A 21,400-nucleotide genomic window follows, 5' to 3' on the forward strand; every position below is an offset into this window, starting at 1 on the left:
GCTAAATTGATACCTCTGCCTTTCGATGCTTTCTTTGTTATTTTGTAATGTCATTCAAGTATTGTTCTTTGGCATTGACCTATGACATTTTTAATACTTCATTGCAGAGATCGGACATACGTCTTTGATCAAATTGGGGGACATCAGAAGGAGGAGGAGAGACTGTGTTAGGTCACCCAGGAGTGAGATTGAAGGTGACTGAGTTGGCAAGGCAGAGGGGGGCCACCTAACACTTAGGAGAAACAGTTTTGGGGAAATGACAAGAAAGGAGGTGGGCGTTAGTTTAAGACCCAGGGATTTCTATTCATATGTGTCTCTTACTATCGAGGGTACAGTATCAGCAGGTGGCTTGCATTTCTAACCAACCCTGCTCTCTCATTTCCCTGGTGATATGTTATGGTTTCCACACCTCAGTGTGTGTTTTTCTTAGCACACTCCTTGGTCTGATTAAGAACAGGAATGTCAGGGGTCACTTTACCATCCTCTGCGTCTGACCTTGGTTTACGTGCGTCGCCTCTCCTCTCTCTGAAGTCTAACAAAAAGCAGAGCAGGAAAGATATTGGGCACATGCTTAACAGACCAGGGATGCTTAAAGTCAGAGCTACACTTTAAAGAACAATAACAACAAAATTCAAACTCAGCTTTTACTGTTTCGGTTATCAATGTTGAAAATATTTCTCAGATGACCTTAATGTGTTAATATAGCTCAGATGCTTGTTCCATTAATTAATCACACCCTGCACCCTTCAACTGTTATGACCCACACTCTTCCCTGAACTCACTGTACTTTTTCATTCTTCCATACTTTGCTCATGAATGCTTTCTGTCATGAAAGTGACAAACCAACTGCCTATCTTCAAGAGTAAATACACTGATGTGGTTTATTTGTGTAGTTTAAAAAATTTGAGTTAGTTGCAAATACCTCAGAAGCAAATGATTTTGTATATAGTTGTGGATTTCCACATTATCTTGAAAAGTCAGAAGATCTGGTGATTCAGCTCATGGTCCTCCGTAGCAGTGGACAGAACTACGTGGTGGCTGCCACCATTGACAGATACAAACCCTGTAGTTGGTCATGGTTGCCACCATGCCCATCTGCTTTTCTTTCCCTTGGCTGGATTCATTCCCTTAAAGTATCTGTCTCTATCCTGTAAGGTCTGATCGTAAGACCTTGGATTAGAGGTTGGATCATCCCTCAGTGCTTCCTGGGTCGGCTCAAGCCCCTATGTTTCCTCTAGTGAGTTGCTAGGACAGTATTTGATTTCCTTCTTGCTCTGAATTGTAAGGAGTTGCTTTGTAAATTTGTCTCCTCAACTCACACCGTCATCTTTTAAGGGCAAAATCTGGTCCCTTCCCATTTATCTCTGATTGCACCAAGTATACAGTTTCCTCCACTTACACGTGTCTTTCAGCATATTTTCCTGGGTACAGAATGAACCGGCTGAGTGATAGTAGGAGCCTCGGAATGAGTTATTGCCCTATCACTGGCCTTTATGTTCTCCTCTGCAGTCATGTAATTAAGAAGGCATTCACAGTATGCTTTATAGCGCTATCAAAGTTTCCAAAATGAATAAAATAGCATCATCATTAATAATTTGAGTTCATCATCTTTGACCCAAAGGCATCCCACACTAGAGACTGCAAATATTATTTTAAGCAGTTTAATGGATTACCAGGAGAGTAACTAATGGATTAACAGGTCAAATAAATTAATGGGTAAATTGATGTGAACATGTGGTTGGACGACTTTCCAGTTGTAATTGTAACTGTAAAAGGCAGACACCCTGAGGGAGAATTAAGCAGTAGCAACAAACACTATTATCATTAGAATTTCCGGAAGCAAGCATAACAGACAGGATGTTTTCTAATGAAACTGTAAAACAATTAGAATAGCTCTTTGGAGCTTTGGTGGTTTTTTTTGTTTGGTTTGGTTTTTTTTCCTAGTGCTTCCAAAGGAAGAAGCTGGATTTAGAGTGTCAGCCAGTTAAAGTATCACAATTATTATAAGTAATCATCTATTTGAGAGACAAAAAGATGGACAGCAAAGTAGACAGTTAAACATGTGCTCCATAAATACGCATAAATCCGATACCATCTGCCACATTATCCAATTTGACTAGTTGTCTTTATATACTAACCACATAAATCAGATTAAAAGGGTTCCCTGAAGCAATGTTCCTGGTAATGACTGGGTAAAAGATCTTAATTCTTTCTCTAAGACTTCAGTTCTCATGTTTCTCGTGACAAAATAACATACGTTCCTTTTGGGGGTAAAGAATCCGTTAATTTTGCTGTATAATAAACCACCTTAGAACGTAGTAACTTCAACTGACAACTGTTCATTTAGCTCATGATTCTGCTGGACAAGTTTTTCTGGGCTGGGTTGAATTTGGCTGATTTTAGATGAGCTGCCTCCTTCTATGGTTAACTGACAGGTGGGGTGTGGTGGACAGGGCTGGCTAGGGCCTCACTCATGTATCCGGAGATTGGCTGTGGGCTTGGGCATGGGTGACGTATTTTCCATCGTTCCACAGGCTAAGCCTGGGCTTATTCACATGGGCTTCTAAGAACAGCAAGAGAGGGCAGGCGCCAGCGTGCAAGCACATTTTAAGTTCTGCCTCACAATTACTATTGAACAACTGGCCAAAGCAGGTTTGCGGTTACTTTAAATATATTTGGCCACTTTTTTTAAAAAAATAAGACTTCCTATAATCAATAAATTACCTGTTTAGGCACAAGGAGAGAAAAAGTGGTTTGTAATTTCAATACAGTATTCATTTTGAATAATATAGAAAATAATAAATGATAAGTCTTTTGACGTTGTGTCAGTCTATGTATTTTCTTTTTAATTTATTAATTTATTGATTTTTGGCTGCATTGGGTCTTCGTTGCTGCACGTGGGCTTTCTTTAGTTGCGGCGAGCGGGGGCTACTCTTCGTTGTGGTGTGTGAGCTTCTCATTGCGGTGGCTTCTCTTTTTGCGGAGCACAGGCTCTAGGTGTGCGGGCTTCAGTAGTTGGGGCATGTGGGCTCAGTCGTTGTGGCTTGCGGGCTCTGGAGTGCAGGCTCAGTAGTTGTGGTGCACGGTCTTAGTTGCTCCGCGGCATGTGGGATCTTCCCGGACCAGGGATGGAACCCGTGTCCCTTGCATTGGCAGGTGGATTCTTAACCACTGCGCCACCAGGGAAGTCCTGTATTTTTATACATACAAATATTATACAGATATAAAAATGGGTGTCACATTTTTGCATGTTTATTTCCCTTGCATCATCAATTTCTTGTCTATAAAAAGAACATGCTGAAAAGTACCTACCCCATAGAGCTGTTTCTCTGAATGTTGTCTGTGAGGGGTGATATGGAACAGCCAAGGTGCTTCTGCTGCTGTTATTTTGGTTACACAGTAGTGATGACATCAATCACGGTATCTCCCTGAGAAGTCAGATTTTCATCATACAAAACTGGACTTTTGAATTTCACAGATGAGTAAATTTAAATAAAAGCGTTGAGGCAACACAGTTTCAGATTAAAATAAATTCTAGTAAAGTCTTTTAAACACACATGCACAGCTTCTTTGTCACCATCTACTTTAACACCTGTAAGAAAGGCATTTCATTTTAGTACTAGAGTAGAGAGGACTTAAAGGATAGTCCTTTGAGGTAGAAAAACAGACTGTTGTGTGAAACGTAGTCTGTGTTTTCCTCATTGCTTATAAATACTTTGTCATGGAGCAGTTCTGGTTCACAAGCCTGTATTTCAGATGGTTCCATCAAGACTGCCATTTCACCTACTCTATTTCCAAGTCAGTATAGGAACACTTTTCAGGAGCTTTGTGAGTTTAATGTAAGCTGAATTACTTTCCACTGGATGCCCAAACCATTTTCTCTAATGAGCACCTCCCTTTTCATAAACATGTACGAGAACTGCCCTTTTTTCACCTAACTGCTGGCTACTTTCTTAAAGATGGTGATCCAATCTTATTAAAAATCCTGTGAGCTGAGCACTCATTAAACTAAGTGATACAGGAGGAAACTGAGGCTCAGAGCATCTGAGGAATTTGCTTGAATTTTTTGCTTTATGTAACTCATCAGTCTAAGCTGGGATTTGAACCCACGCCTCTGACGCCAAGTGTGTTTCTTTGGCTCCTGATGCTCTTGTTCTGGCAGCCCACAGCTCTGATGTCCCCATCAATGTGAGATTCAGTTCAGCGGACTACCTTCTGTTGTTCACCAGTTCTCCACCTGGGCGCTCTCTACCCTTGGCTTTCATGCCCCCTGGACTCTAGTGTCTGGTGGTACCCAGTGCAGAGGGTGTCATTTCCAAGATGACAGCAGAACCTAACAGATGAGATCGTATAAATGACACCACTTCTGACATCTGCTGAGAACTTTTGATATGCTAGGTACCACGCCAGTCATCTTCATGCATGATGTCATTTATTTTTCACAACAAATCTGTGAGGGGGATACAATTATTACTCTAATTCAACAGATGAGGAAACTGAAGTTAGGAGTTTAGTCATTTAACCTTTATTTTTTTGCGAGGGACAGGCTTATTGTTTGGACTCTAGCCTGCCTTTATTTGAAAACAAAAAGGTGAGAAGCTAAATCTTGTTTGAGATGATAGTGATCCTTAGCTTTTAACACATATATAACTCTAATAATAGATTTAGAATAACATTTGTGTTTTAAATCAGAAATATAGTGATTTAATAATTCTTATGCATCTGATACAGTGGAGTTTTTCTTGTAAGTGATATTCATACATAATTAAAGCTTACTCATTAAGTGCCAAAACCTAAATTAAAAAAAAAAAAATTTAAGTGCAGTTTTAGAAAGCTGTCTTTGTAAAATTGGTAACACATACCTATCTAGGGAGGTTGCATTGTACATCAGATCTGGGCAGTGGCTTCCACAAGTGGGGAAATAAGGATATTAATCTTCTGACTTTTAATGAACTTTAAAAACAGCATAAATTAGGCTTGGTACAGTTTGATTTTGGGGGGTACAGAATACATTACTTTATCCCATAAATTCTATATGCAGAGGATCAAAAAATTTCATGATTTCATGTCAAGCATTGATGTATTTTTCAATACCGTGAAAAAATATTAACTTTGAGAAGTCCTGCCTTTGAAGAGAAGCCCACATGTGGAGTGGGAGTTTAGCACAGTGGCTGTTCCATGCATTTGTTTTTCACATCCCATCCTGTGCCCAGTTCTGTGACCTGACCTGACTCAGCACAGGCTCTGAAGGAAAGATGAAGAAATCTCCTTATTTTAGTCACCGTCACTTTCATCATCCCATTAAATAATGATGTTCCCTCCCAATATGACTGTCTATGGAGTCATTAGGTTCCTAAGTTCATATACACATAAACAACTATACAATATCCCTAAGTCTTCCTATAGAGAGAAACACATAAGAAATTGCACATAAGTATCTATCAGCCAGTGTAACACTTAAAGCTTTTCTCAGGCACTGCAAGATGTAAGAGGAACACTTTCTCTCAACCATCCATATTTTGAAGAGGAGGAAGCTTTGGAGGGGTCCTTAGAGGCGGCTAGAAGTGACTACACTCTAGTCAGCACTGTCTCATAGAGCTTTTTGTGGTGATGGAAATGGCCTATAATGTTTGTCTATCTTCTGGAGCTCACTGCCCACCGTGGGAGCCACCAGTCACATATGGCATTGGATGGCCACTTCACATGGGGCTAGTGTGACTGAGGAAGTAAATCTTAAATTTTATTTAATTTTAATTAATCATTTGAATTGAAATAAACTTCTGAAATGAATTAAGGATGCATTTGTACTTCATTCACAGTGAATAGCTTAAGGATTTGGGGTTAGAATCTGATGAATACCTGTTGAACTACTGAGGTTAAAATGTGGCTTTCATGGTGAGAGGTGGCATGGGTTGATTATTCCAATTCTATACCCTTCATGTTAATTGCTTAATAAATATGCATTGCTATTATTATAATTATTAGTATTGTTATTATTAAAATTAATATTTATTCACTAATTTTTGGAGCACCTTCTACATGCCAGGCTTTGTTCTTGGTGTTGGGGACTCAACAGAGAAAATATCAGGTAAAATCCGTGCCTTCATGGAGCTTACATTCTAGTGATTAATTATTGAATTAAATTCTTTTTTTAAATAAATTTATTTATTTATTTTTTAAATTTTTGGCTGCATTAGGTCTTTGTTGCTGCGCGTGGGCTTCCCCTAGTTGCGGCGAGCGGGGGCCTACTCTTCGTTGCGGTGTGGGGGCTTCTCATTGTGGTGGCTTCTCTAGTTGCGGAGCATGGGCTCTAAGCATGCAGGTTCAGTAGTTGTAGCATGTGGGCTCAGTAGTTGTGGCTCGTGAGCTCTAGAGCACAGACTCAGTCGTTGTGGCACACGGGCTTAGTTGCTCTGCGGCATATGGGATCTTCCTAGACCAGGGCTCGAACCCGTGTCCCCAGCATTGGCAGGTGGATTCTTAACCACTGCCCACAGGGGAAGCCCTGAATTAAATTCTAACTAAATGATTTAATGAGATTTGGAAGTTTGCTCATGTTACACTGAGATGTACAAAGAGAATGTGTATGTTTAATTTTTCTATGATTTGATCTTATGTCCCCCCGTCCTACAGGATTTAATACTTAGTTAAATCCTGGGGGATTTAAATACTTAGTTTGGTTCCGTTCAGCAATTTTGTCTTAGTCCAGTGCAATAATTTAAATTTTGAGGGTTTTTGTGAAGGAGGGGGTAACAAACTGAAGCTCTTCAGGTACGAATGTTCAGAGATCTTGTAACTTTGTCCTTTTGCTCCTGAATTCTCCGAGATGGTATCCGATTGTCTGGAGAGCAGTTTGGCCAATGTGACCTTAAGACAGTGGGGAGTAGTAGGGAATCTTGGCTGTACCTTCATCATCTCCATGCTGTTCTCTGGCCCGAGCCGGCCTCTCTTGCAGGGGTGTCTCATGTCTGCCTAGTTACTGCATGCCCTGCTGGCATGTGTGGCCAGATGACATCTATAGCTGGTGGGCCTGGTGGCCTGGGTGCTTTCTCAGCTTGGTCAGAGCCCAGCTGCTCTTTCTGCTGACTTGGTTCAACCTCTGCTTTCCCCAGTTTTATAACCTCCCTGAGATGAGCCGGGACTCCCACTCAGGTACACAGGGTCACTTTGTCCTCCTGATGATCCCTTCTTCCAGCCTAATTCTTCTGTTGGCCCATCTGTACATCCCCTCTCAGGCTCTCTTCCAAGCTACAGAGGAACCCAGGCTGCTTAGGAAAGCTCAACTCAGGTTGTCTTTCTGCCCACCCACCTGAGCTGCTCATTAGCTTCGGGGCTGTCTTTGTCCAGGTGGGATTGGGATGGGGTGGTCTGGGAGCACACCTCCTTTCATGGTCCTGGGTCCACTGGTCCCTCTGCTTTCTTTTCTGTTTATGTAATACTTTCTCCTCTGGGCAAAAAAGAATAGAAGAGAGCTCAGAACACAAAGTGTCTTAACCCTTTTCTCCTCTTCCCGTAATTCCCTGGAGTTGTAGTGGTAGTTGTTCTTTTTAAAACTCCCTCCCTCTATCCAGCCCCAGCTTCTCTGTCAGTGGCTCTTAATTGTAGTTATACCATCCCAGGGGTGGGAGTGGTTAGAAATGTGTTGGGGTATTTTGTGGTTTGGCCATCATAATGTTTGGGGGACTCTAGAGCATTTAGTCCAGGGATGCTGAACAACCTTCAAAGCATGAGAGCCTCATCTAGCCACATATACATCCTGTGTCTGCATGGCCTTCACATGTTCTTCCAGAAATTGTCATAAGAAGCCTGTTTAAAATTATCTGAGCCTACATTTATAACTCTTTCTTACACTTACACACACACGTATGTTAAGTATCGCTACTGAATTGTCCAAGAATGTAACAAGCAAACAAATTGAAAGAATTTTTCTTTGTAAATTTGCACACATCACCAATAGTAATGCCCCTGCTGGCATTTCAGTTGCCAATAAACACACACGTGCTCATCAGAATTTGTAGCTGTCACCTTCCCGATGATATTGCATATCGATGTACACATCTGCCAACCTTGTTATGCCTTCTAGTGGAATTGTATCTGACACTTCCGTATGAAAATGCATATTACATCCTTATCATTTGCTTTCCTTTTGTTTATCCTTTGTCTTACTGTCAGAGAACTATTATTGATTTTTAAACTTATGTTTGTAGATAGGTTATATTTTCTACGAATCTCACTTCAGGATATTTTATCAGTGTTTAAAAGAAAGTGTACCTTCAGTCTGTCCTGCTTCTCCTCCATGACCTCAGCCTCATGGCTAAAGCCTAATGTGTGGAAGAATGTGATTATCTTATAAAATATGGGGAGGGGGTGGTCGTCACCTAAGACTTCACATAAGATACTAAGGAACATGAAATATAACTCAAAACAGGATAAATGCAATTACAGAAAAAAAAAGACATGTAGAAATAGCCAGTGCAATAAAATAAACCAAATGAAAAGCACAAGTAATTTCCAATTAATTTTTACTTGGTTTTCATTTTTCATGATTCTCACTAACTCCAATTTAGGTTGTGATGGAACCATTCTGCTACTACACTGTTAGATCGTTATAGATTAATAAAATTATTTGGGAAAGTAATTTGGCTGTATAATCCAGAGTCATTACAGTGTGCATTCCTATTGATCTGGTAATTCTTCCCTGAAAATTTAAGCTAAGCCAAGCAAAAGGGAAGAAATAAACCAGACAAATCAAGGTGTTCGTTGTGGTGTAAAAGTAACCGAAGTAGCAAAGAACAGGTGGAAATGTTAGTAAATATGAAGCAATAACCACCTGGAAACAAGCATAAAACAATTACATATAGTGTAGAAGTGTGTTTGTGATCATTCACTCATTTGTTCATTTATTCATTCAGCCAATATTTATTTACTACATACTAGTGAGACGCATTGTATTAGGTCTTGGGAATATTACAAGAAAAATATAGGAGAAGGGAAAGAAAATAATATGTGTCGGGGGGGAGTGGGTTTTAAAAAATTCACCTAACATCTTCAGCTCAGTCAAATGTGAGTGCACAAAGAATAACCTATAACCTGTTCTAATCTGAACTTTTCTGCCAACCACCTGGGCAAGTGTTCTCATATGCGAAGTGGAGAGTTTGACTTTCTGAATTCACGGGGTCATCTTGTTCACTGATTCTGTAAATGCCTTAAATACATACTCAGTTCTTTCTTCTCCATTACATTGTAGATGGTTCTATCCAGTTAATCACCAACACTGCTAGTGTGGAAATCATGAGGATTTTTTTTGTTTGTTTTCTGTTTTTGTTTTTTTCCCCCAAAATATTAGCAGTTAATATGTCTTCCACTTGCTCACATTCTAATTTAGTAGTTGATGTTGATTATTACAGATTATTGCATGTTGTAACAGATCCTAAGAATTGACCTTCCTCACCGTGGAATTTAATGGGGCATTGAGATTGCAAAAAACCACAACTGGGCTACACTGTTTCCATCACTGCCATCGCATTTTGCTCATGGTTATTTCTGATGAGAATATTTCCCAACTGAACAATATTGTGTTTGTGTTATGCTAAGGAGAAAGTTGATGTGACTTCTCTATTAAATCTAAAGGGATAAACAAACAGCAGACAAACCTTTACTTAGTTTGGGTAATTTTACACAGAGCAATTTTACCTTACACGTTTTCCGCATGGGAAAAAAACTAAACAAGGGTCATGATTCAAAAAATACACAATACATGGCAAGGACCCTTTGGTTTGAACCTCTAGATTGGCAAAACATAAAGAGTTAATGTTTGCCTTTGGGAGAAGGAGGAGGTGTGGGCCTTTTGTTTCCAGAAATTTTGTTCATTTTTCTTCCATTTTACAAGCCATGCCTTTTCCAGGGCAGTTCTACCCTTTTGTACTTCACACAGTAGCTACAGAAGCTGTGTTCATTAAACAGCTACGTCACAGCGCTGAGGCCGGTGCCTGCTGCCACACTGGCAGCCGGGAGCCTCCACACATGGCAGTTGCTGCAGACGCAGCCACACACTAGCGGAAGGGACAGGGCAGATGCAAAGAGGAAAATAGTAGGCTAACAACAGAGACTTAGCGCTCATCTGTGTCCATGTTAAATATACCATACAATATTTATGGGATTAAATACGAGCACACTTTTCTCCCCAGCCTTGGAATATTTGAATATAATTCTAAGAACCCTGGGTAAGATCACTTATAGTGGTGACAAGCTGATTTTAAGTGCTAGCCTATTAATTGTTTGATTCTGAACACTGTGCAGAGTTCATTGATGCAGGAAATATTTATTGAATGTCTGGGTGTTCTGCCCCGTGTTGGGTAGAACTTTAAAATTATACAAAGCATGTTCAATTCTAATAAATATTTCCAGTGTAGTAAAAATGCCAAATATATTGTGTGTGTGTGAAATTATTCAATATAACTAACCATATGGGCCACTTCTACCTCCTCAACTACAAGAGAAAATATTTACCATGCAGATAAAATCAAAGATCTAGAATATAAAAATTATTTTTGAAATATTGAAAAAATTCCAGTTCTGCAGTTCATTCTTGTCAGAGTTTTCCTTTTTTCCAAAATGAGTCTTGACTGTTTGTTGATTACTTTGGGATTAATGTCCAAATGGTTTTTGTTGTTTTAGTTAAAGAAATATTAATAGTAGTTCATGTTGTGTCGCTGAAATTTAATTTGTCTTCTCTGGATTCTGTTTGCATAATACTATTTTTTGTTCTAATTGATTCATAAAGATCATTAACCAAGAGAGTAAAAACAATGTGTAGTTAATTTCTGGAAGATTGCAGTGTGTGTGTTTTATGGTTCAAATAACAGATGTTATTTCAGAGAAGCTAAGCAGTACTGAAACTTCACTGGAAATCAGCATGGCAAGTCACATGGCAGCCCTCTCCTGGTACCTCCTGATAGCTGTGCTGTGAACTTCTGCCCCTTTGCCAAAAGAGTGGAAATGCACACCTCAACAGTTTCACCTCTCTGGGGCGTTATGCTTTAGTCTGGCTGAAGAAACCAAAAGTAGCCTATCAAAATCTCATGACTCTAGAACATTCAGAATTCAGCGGGGGTCATCTTTCCATTTTCAGAAATCTGATACTCATTCAGAAAAATGCAGGTTTGAAAACAAAATGTCTCTCTCCCAAGAAAATTCTAATATAACCCCCCAGCTTCTAGTGCTATAATTCTTATTAGCCTTCAGGGAGTTGCTTGACTAAATCTTGGGCAATGAGTGGAATATATATTCATAGCATAAAATTCAGAAGTACTTACTCAAAAAATAACCCTTAGCAATCTGCTTTTCTGTTGTGCTGCCACCTGTATCTCAAAATCAATCTCTTCCTTTAGTCTCCCTCCCTCGTTTTTTATTAAAACATTTCAAGGTAAAGACTCACCCCAACTAATGCATTTTGGAAGGTGAAGAGGATGGAAGTGTAACAGAAAAGTGATGTAGTGGCTGTGAAAAGGAGACCAGCAAGGAAGACAGGGTTTCAGAAGGAGAAATAGTGCAGTGTGAAAAATGATGATCCTGGAGGGGCACATGGAATCCTTATCTTAAATACACACTGCAGGGGGGTCAGAGAAAGGAGGAGAGGGTTTCTCTGATGCAAAACCATCATAGTAGTCACTTGCCTTGGGGCCACGTAAGAAATATATTCCATTTTTAAGACAAGAGACTTTATAGCCCTCCTGAGGAAATGTTCTGCAGAGCTAAAGACCAGGTTTTGAGAAAAAAAATAGATTATTTAGGTCTGATGGAAAATGAGAAAGAATTTTCAAATTTCACCACATACTTTTAAATGGGTAAGTTGAAAGTAAGGTAATAGATTTGAATTTTAGCCACACGGCTCTCTTCCGGCCCCCAATCTGGGCTCCCCTGCCCCCCAGACACATCCAGACCCAAAGGTCTCACACACACACACACACACACACACACGCACACACGTGCACGGGCACACATAAACACACACATAAAACCAAAACAAAATACAAATAACACCAACAAAAAAATATAGCGCTGACTTCTCTCCTTTTAAGAACATTTGCTCCATTCCCCCTAATTATCACTCTTAGTTGTAACTGGAACATTTTACAGTAAATATTAGAGAACTTGTCTCTGTTTTGGAATGAACTTGGTTGAGATGCTGGTTGTAATTGTTCCGCAGAAAACCTTTAACCAAGACATTTCAAATGTGATACTGATTTCTGGATCACTCATGTCATGGTATTGTCCATGGTTACCATGTAAATATTATCTGTTGCTATATTTTCAGACTGTGATTAATATGATTCTACTGTTTTACCATTTGGGATGATTGAATTTAAAATCAGTCATCCTTTTTAGCAGATGCAAACTATTATATACAGAATGGATAAACAACAAGGTCCCACCGTGTAGCACAGGAAACTTTATTCAGTATCCTGTAAAAAACCATCATGGGAAAGAATCTAAAAAGAATGTGTGTGTGTGTGTGTGTGTATGTATATTGAATATATATATAACGGAATCACTTTGCTGTACAGCAGAAATTAACATTGTAAAACAACTCGACTTGAGTGAAATAAATTTAAAAAATAAAATAAAATCAGCCATCCTTTGAGCTCAGGAGATGTGACTAGTTATAGACATTGAGGCCCTGAAGTAAATCTCTCTCTTTCAGTCAAGGTAAAAAATGCAAGGTTGCTCAGTCCTCATCTTTTCTTTTTATAGTTACCATATTTTTTCAATTATAAAATCTTTCAAATATACTAGAAAATATGAAGAAAAATTTAATACCATGTTCCTTTCTATGAGTCTTAATAAATGTTCATTGAAAACGTTAAACATTCCATGTGCACTTGAAGATTTGTTTGTTCGATCCCATCTCCTTCCTTTGCTCCATAAGCAGGTAGTCACATTCCTGAAGTGGGCGAGTGTACTCTAGCTCATCTGTTAATGCATTTGTACTGTGGTCATATATGGCCATATATGGCTTGTTTCCTTAAACAATATGTAGTTTTGGCCTTTCTCTTTGGACGTTTTACCTTAATACTATCACAATGTACTTGCCTTTTACAACTTGATTTTTTAAAGTTTTGTTATATACTTAATAATATCAAATTATTGTTAGATATAGATCTTGTCAATCAGTTTAACTGCTATATAATAGTGATAGTCAAAAATTTTAACAATCTGTGCAGCATGAGTGCTGCCAGCCCATGAGAATGGGATACTGAACAACAAGAGTAGATGCTGTGTCAGATGTGCCAGCTAAACAATAGCCCTGGATCTAGAGTTCCTCCCAGGTAAATACTTATAAGCATGAATGGTTGTGTCATAGGGAAACACTCAGCTACTCAATTAGAATTTGCTCTCCAACATTGTAGTATCAGTATTCTCCTACCACTATTAGAGTTTCCACTTCCCTACATCCTCACCAATTCTTGATACTGCAAGATATTTTAATGGTCACCTGATGATGGGTTTGAAATATCATCTCTCCTTGATGTTTAATAGATATTTTTCTGATTATCAGTGTGGTTGAACATCATTTCATATATTTATTAACCATTCGGGTTATCCAATCTGTGACTTATTTTTATTATTTGTTCCTTTTCTATTTAAGCATTATTTTACTATTGTGTTCAATATTAACTCTTTATGAATTATATGCAAAGCAAATATAGCTGCCCAGTCCACAGTTCGATTTACAACTTTTATTATGTTGCTTATTGTCATATACAAGTTTTGTATTTCAATATAGTTGAACTTTTAATATCTTGTTTTAAAAAAATCTTACTTAATCCAACATAGTAAATGTACTTAGTTATACTTCTAAAATTTTGAACTTTTGTTTTCATAGTTATTTTTAATCTATTGGAAATTTCAAATATAATATCAGAGAGGAATCTGATTTGCTCTCTTTATGCAAACATAAGCCAAGTTTAAATACATAGTAGGACTTTTCTGCCCCCTATGTTTTGCTCCATTTCATCTATTTGTCTAGCTTTATACTAGTACCACTTTGTCTTAAGTACTATTGATCTTACATTGCATCTTAGTCTTTGTTCAGTTTAGTGGCACTTCACTATTAACTCTTTTTTTTTAATGAAATATAGTTGATTTACAATATTGTGTTAGCCATATCACTGTTAACTCTAATTCAGAGTTTTCTTACTTTTTCTTGATACTTAACTCTTCTATATGAGTTTCAAATTAATTTGACAAGCATCCAAGAAATCGCTGATAGGATTTTGGTTTGGAACTACGTTGAATTCTAGACCAAAACTTGTGTATAACCCCAGAGCCCTAACTATTCCAGGAGGAATGGAATCTTTGTCAGACAAACTCAAGTGTGCCATGTACTTTCCTACCTGACAAGTTTCTTTATATCCTCTTTTTCTGTTGTATTGATAAACAGCCTCTAATTTGATTTAGAATGGTATACTATATTAGAGATGTAAGTCCTCTTATGTATGTGAATGTTCATCACATGATGTGCGATTAAAGATATCCTGCATGATAGTATAACCTCTGGTATAAGCCAGCCATGCTATACAGATTTACCATATGTAGCATGCATAAATGTCTTCCAAAGCCTGTTCTTCCCTATACTTTTGTATAAGTCATCTATTCCCAGGAGCTTCTGCTGGTGTGCGTTGTCAAGTTGGAGAATTCTTCAAGTGACTTTTAGGACTGCAGTGAAGGAAGCTTCTAATTGCCCCTAACCCCCATCCCATGAGCATGGTGCTGTGAGGTAGGTCCTTAGCTAAGGCATCAAAATCTACAGGTGTGTACTTTGTACATGTCTGTGTAAACTTGTTTAAAGTCAGTAGTTGATGACATCAAATGGTCAGATGCAGGCAGAGGAGAAAGAAACACGGGTGTTTCTTGGATTGCAGTATGCAAATTAAGGACCAACAAGAAAATGGCAAGACGAGGTTGCTAGTACTCAAGACTCTTTCAGTTGTATGAACTCACGATACAGTTTAGACTTACTGAAGCACAAAGGACTTTCTTAGCTCCTAGTTAAGTTCTAGAAGAGGTAGATGGGCTTCAGTCATGGCAGTATGCCTCTCTGTCACTCCATCTCTTGGGTCTGTTGTGTGAATTTTAATTTCAGGGAGATTCTCCTCACAAGTAGCAAAGGTGGCCCCAGAGAGCACCAGGATTACTTCTTCTTTAGAGCCTTGGAAGCAAGAAAAAGAGAGGGAGACGGACCCTTTTTCCCCAACAGGCACATTGATCCAAGAAGATATTTTGACTAGCTCTGCTCGGCTTGAATCTTGAACTCACTCCTGAGATCTCTGGCTAGGGAAAACGGCCACATTTTTCCCCAACAGGCACATTGATCCAAGAAGATATTTTGACTAGCTCTGCTCGGCTTGAATCTTGAACTCACTCCTGAGATCTCTGGCTAGGGAAAACGGCCACATGGCTAGTCAGGGTCATGCACCCAGTTCAGTGGCAATGGAGATCAGGCTTCAAACAGTAGAGTGACAGATGGGCAATTTATACGAGGAAAAAGGTCTTATATTTCCAGAAGAGAGACAGGATGCTGAGAAGTCAAAACAACAGATGTCAACTACAAAATTTCAACTTTCGCATGGGTGCAATGACTTAGGGAGTCTGATAGTTTCATGAATTTAAGGTACTGGTGCTTTACTTATTTCTGGGTTGTAAATTTTAGACCAGCCCCATGTAACCTAAATAAAAGTAACACAATTATTTTATAGACTTTGCAAATTCAGGGGAAAATAAGAAAAAGTCACGTCCAACAATACCATGGGAACTACCCAGATATGTTTATGTAATCACTTAATTATGGGCCATGATGATTTTGGCTCATTTCTTACTTATTTAAAGAGAGAAATCCTCCTTTTTTGCAGTTTCTTTTACCTGGCTTAGGGTTTTTTCTCTTATAGAAACCTTAAGTTCTCTCTTGACCTGCAAAACTGATTTTTAAAATCAAATTTTCCCTGGCTTTTTAAAAAATCTTTTTGTTTTTCAACTGGCAGATGTAATTTATTTTGTACCCCTGGATTTTATTAAAAACTTAGGCTCTGGGTGAAATAATCAAACAAACGAAAAGCCACAGACTGGGAGAAAATATTTTCAAAAGAGACATATGGTAAAGGATTGTTACTCAAAATATAAAAAGAACACTTAAGACTCAACAATAAGAAAACAAACAACTCAGTTAAAAATTGGCTAAAGACCTTAACAGACAATTCACCAAAGAATATACACAGATGGCAAATAAGCATATGAAAAAATGCTGCACATTCCATGTCATCAGGAAATGCAAATTATAACAGTGATGCGATACTACTGCACACCTATTAGAATGTTGAAAATTCAAAACACTAATAATACTAGATGCTGGTGAGGATGAGGGATAACAGGAACTCTTTCATTGCTGGTGGGAATGCAAAATTCTATTCTCATAAATGCTAGAGTTTGCACCACTATATAAAAGTACACCAAGGCTATAGATTTTATATACAGTTGACCCCTGAACAACGTGGGTTTGAACTGCACAGGTCCACTTATATGCAGATTTTTTTAATAGTAAATGCTACAGTGCTACATCATTCCTGGTTGGTTAAACTCATGGATTCCTAACCACGGATACCTCAGATACGTGGGAACCTCAGATATGGGGGAAACGTGGATACAGAGCACTGACTATAAAGTATACACAGATTTTCCACTGAGGGGAGGGTCAGCAGCCCTATCCCCTGCATTGTTCAAAGGTCAACTGTATATGTATTTGTTTATTGAAAGTATTTAGAAAAATTAAATTTGTCTTAAAGAGAAGAGCAGTTGTTTCAGTTATATTAGTTTTCACATAGAAGCTGAGAGACTTGATTTTGAAATGAGCTCCCCCAAACAAAGTGTGTTTGCAAACAATTTCTGAATTTTCAGTAACAATGCTTTAAAACTTTGTGAGAATGGGGAGAGAAGGAGGTGAATAAGGGTCACATTCATCATCGTAAGTAGATGACAGTTTTTCTACTAACACTGCTGAAAATAAACAAAGGCAAGTTGTAAAATGTTTCTAATCGAAGCACATAATACAAAACCAACGGTGGTTTTTATTTCTAAAGAAAAGCAGTTGCCAACCACTAGAACTTTTTAGCAGTGGCCATGTTTTATGGATGTGAAGACATTCCACCTAGCTTCTCATTTGTTCAAAGGAACCAATGTCTTTCATAAGAAATTTTGATACACCCTCAAACCACTCAGCAGAAGAGTAATGTGGATATTTTGGCCATTATTCTCAACTGTCCCCTCTCCTTCAGGTGGAAAAGAAATAAGAGTGGTGGGAGAGGGCTCCTTCACACATGATGATGGCAAACACCTCCGTGATGGACAGCAGGCCCAAATCCCCAGAATTAAGTAGAAAGATCAGCTCTTAGGCTCATGTCTCCACTTATGTAGATCCCAACTCACTTGTGCAATTGGTAAGAAGAGAAATCAGTTCAGAATGTGTGGCCTGAGGAACACTGATAAGTATTGCTCCGTCTCATTTGTGGTAGACGCAACTAATCTGAACAATTTCTTTCCTATCTCAAATCCCCTTCTTACTCGTAGCTCTTTTGATCATGAAAGTGTGTTCCCTGGATCCTGTGACTACCATCCATACATGAGATTCGTGGGCAGTGGATTTAGGGAGGGAATTCTGGTTTAACTTTTGGCTTGTAAGCATAGAAGTGCTTACAAGTCTATGGCTTACAAGTCTCTGGCTTCTGGCAGTAAACCATAGACTTACTGGCTTCTCAAGTTGAAATGTACTCTGCTTCATGCATCTCAGCCTTCAACCCAACATTTATCAGATGCCTTCTCCTGACAGTAATTGTGGCCAGGCAGGGTAATTTACATCTCACTGTGAAATTGAACCTTCCCATCACGAAATGTTTACAAATGTCCCTGTGTGCTTAGAACAGTACCTGATACAAAGGAGGTGCTCTTGAAGGAAGGAAGGAAGGAATCAACTAATGAGCATCATGCAGCCACACACTGGGCGTTGTTCAGACTGGGCTGCTGTGTAGAGTGGAATTCACTAGGTCTAGTGTGCATCCATCTTTTTATTGTTAGGTTAAAAATTAACATTATTAATTTATTATTTATTTATTTTTAACTTTATTTTTTAGATTATAAAGCTTACTACAGAAAGTAGAATATTTTTGTTTAAAAAACATGGAAGAGGAGAAATATTCTCTCTTTATTTTAAACCAGTATCACTCTGCTTTTTTAATGTACAAAAACTCTTTTAAAATAATTAATTAATTAAATTTTGGCTGCGTTGGGTCTTAGTTGCTGCACGTGGGCTTTCTCTAGCTGTGTCGAGCGAGGGCTACTCTTCATTGAGGTACACGGGCTTCTCGTTGTGGTGGCTTCTCTTGTTGCAGAGCACAGTTTCTAGGTGTGCGGGCTTCAGTAGTTGTGGCACGCCGGCTCAGTAGTTGTGGCACATGGGCTTAGTTGCTCCGCGGCATGTGGGATCTTCCTGGCCCAGGGCTGGAACCTGTGTCCCCTGCATTGGCACGTGGATTCTTAACCACTGCACCACCAGGGAAGTCCCAGATATTTTTTAAAATATAAAAAAGCTGAAAGTTTAATATTTTGGCATGTTTCCCATCAGCTTTTTCTATGCTACATATATATTTGGAAATATATGTAAATATGTACATATGTGCATACATAAAATATCTGTACATATACATATGTATGCATGTATCATACATACACATTAGGGACAAAATTAGGCTATGTGTGTATAATACATAGATTGAGAGTGTGTATTCTGTGTTTTTCTTTTGCACACTGGTTCCACAGTGTATCACCTCACCATTGGACAAGTAAGTAACCTCTTAATGCCTCGGTTTCATCTATAATATGGGAATAATGAGAATATCCCACAGCTGTTGGGAAAATCAGTTGAACATATATTCAGATATATATGTGTGTGTGTGTATATATATATATACACACACACACAAATACATATATATTGCATGTATATATATAAAATGCTTAGGAAAGTATCTGTTAACTGTTAATGTTATAGAAATATTACTTATGATTATACTGTGATCACTTTAAAGCAGTAAAAGATCCTTGTCCATAGACTTACTGGCTTTGCAATATTCTCTGAATTGGTGTAAAGTTGACTTTTCAGCTGTTGGATATTCAACCATTCCGACCTCTCTGTAATGGTCTGACGGCCATCCTCCATCTCACCCCTCACAGCCTTTGCTTAGCATCGTTCCTTATTGTTTTCTAGCTCTGCTTGAATTGTTCTTCTAATGTATGCACAATAAAAACATGCTATTGAAATGAAGTTCATTAGGAATAATTACAGGAAGGAAAAGCAGAATAGACATGAGATATAGTCAGACCAGCTTGGCAGGGAAGGCTCAGCGTATCAGGGCATACCTGAGACCAAAGGCAGGTTATTGTTGTGGCACTAAAGTTACAAAATGAAGTCTATTGTGAAATCAAAAATAACACTGGTAATGATGAGATGGTCTTCCCTCTTGACTCTAATTTTGTCAGGTATACATTAGCACTGGTATATGTTTTTGTCAGTTTCATAGATATTTCATATATTATGACAGAAATAGTACAGCTAAATGGTTTAATGGATAGAAATACAAATACTCATTAAAATGTCCACCAATTTATTTGGTACTCTCTGTGTATTAGGCACTCACAGAAGCAGAAAATGAAGACAAAATCCTGCCTTTAAGGGACTCATAATTAGTTATACGAAAATATGATCTTTGCTAGAATAAGGGTATTTTTTAAACAAAGTTTATGGGTTGAAGGAGTAAGGATCCACTCCTTGTCTGGGGAGAGATAGGAAGGATAGATGGATAAAAGCCAAAGAAAAGGCTCATGAAAGCTACCTTCCATTTTCACTCATGGGATCTGTACTCCTGTAACCATATGGTTTATAGAGCATATGGCAGCAGCTTCAGGCTACCTTTTGGCCACAAAATCTGAGAAATCAGATGGGCCTCATCAGAGCCTGACAGTCATGCCTGGTAGCACAGGATATGTTTTGCTGTGATGACAGATAAACCCCAACTCTCAGTAGCTGAGCCTATAAAAAGTCCTCTCTCTCACGCAAGGTCTTATGCACATGGAGCTTCAGGGATCCCAGCTTCCTCTGTCTTAAGATGCTACCGTTTCAGCACATCACAGCAGTAAGGGAAGAGAGAGCATGAAGCTGGCACATGATGGTTCTAAGTTCAGGGCCATGTATGACTACCTCCTTCACAGCCATATCTTATTGGCCAGAATGCAGTCACATATCCCAACCTAATACCTTGAGACCCTGGAAATACATTCTTTCTGTGTGCCCCAAAACAGAAAAGTGTAATGGAATTTAGTGAAAACATAGCATTGTCATTAGATCCCCATGCCATGGTCCAGCCTCCACTCACTCCCAGTAGTGAGCCTTTCTCAAATTTGATGTGTAAGGACTGAGACAGCTGAAAAGTTGAAGTAGTTTTAGTTGCAGTTTTATGGATATTTATTAGATGTGAAAATCAACTATTCAAGTCATATTTTTTAGAGTTTTACAAAATATAAACTGTATCACTAGGACTCTTCAAACAGTGATGGAGCAATTCTGTATGCTTGATTATTTTGAATTCTCATTTTCCACTCCTGTTCTTTTTGGCAGTTTTCCCTATTCAGCCAATGGAAATTCCACTCTGCTAATCATTCAGGTAAAAATCCTGGAGTCATCCATGATTCCTTTCTTTTTTTCTCATACCGCATATCAAATCTCTAAGCAAATTCTGTTGGTCCTACTTTCCTAACATGTTCAGCATCAAACCACTTCTCCCTGCCTCTACTGCTACCAGTTCGTTCAGAACACTGGGTCACCTGCATCACTGAAATAGTCTACGATCTCCCTGCTTGCATCCTTGCCCTCCTTGTGTCCACCATTGCCTGTATCGGTTATCTGTTACTGTATAACAAATAAACCCCAGACTTCGTGCTTTGAAACAAACATTAGTCATCTCACTCTCTCTGCGGGTCAGGAATTCGGGAGCAGCCAAGCTGGTGCCTCTGCCCCAGGGGCTGTCATGAGGTCACAGTCAAGTTGTGGACCAGGACTGTAAGGCTTACCTGGAGCTAGAGGATTGGCTTCCAAGGCGACTCACTCAGGTTAGTGCTGGCTGAGAAAGTTCCTGGCTACATGAGCCTCTCTGAAGGGCTAAGTATCCTTGCAAGATGGTAGCTGGTTTTCCCAGAGCAAGTGATCCAGGAGAGAAGAAGATGGAAAACCACCGTGTCTTTTATGACCTAGCCTTGGAAGTCACACGCCGTCACCTCTGCAATATCCTATTGTTTACAT

Source organism: Delphinapterus leucas, chromosome 4 (assembly GCF_059928025.1).
Source record: "Delphinapterus leucas isolate spDelLeu-1000000601 "Yukka" chromosome 4, BTC_Dleu_Yukka2, whole genome shotgun sequence".
In the NCBI taxonomy this organism is placed as follows: domain Eukaryota; kingdom Metazoa; phylum Chordata; class Mammalia; order Artiodactyla; family Monodontidae; genus Delphinapterus; species Delphinapterus leucas.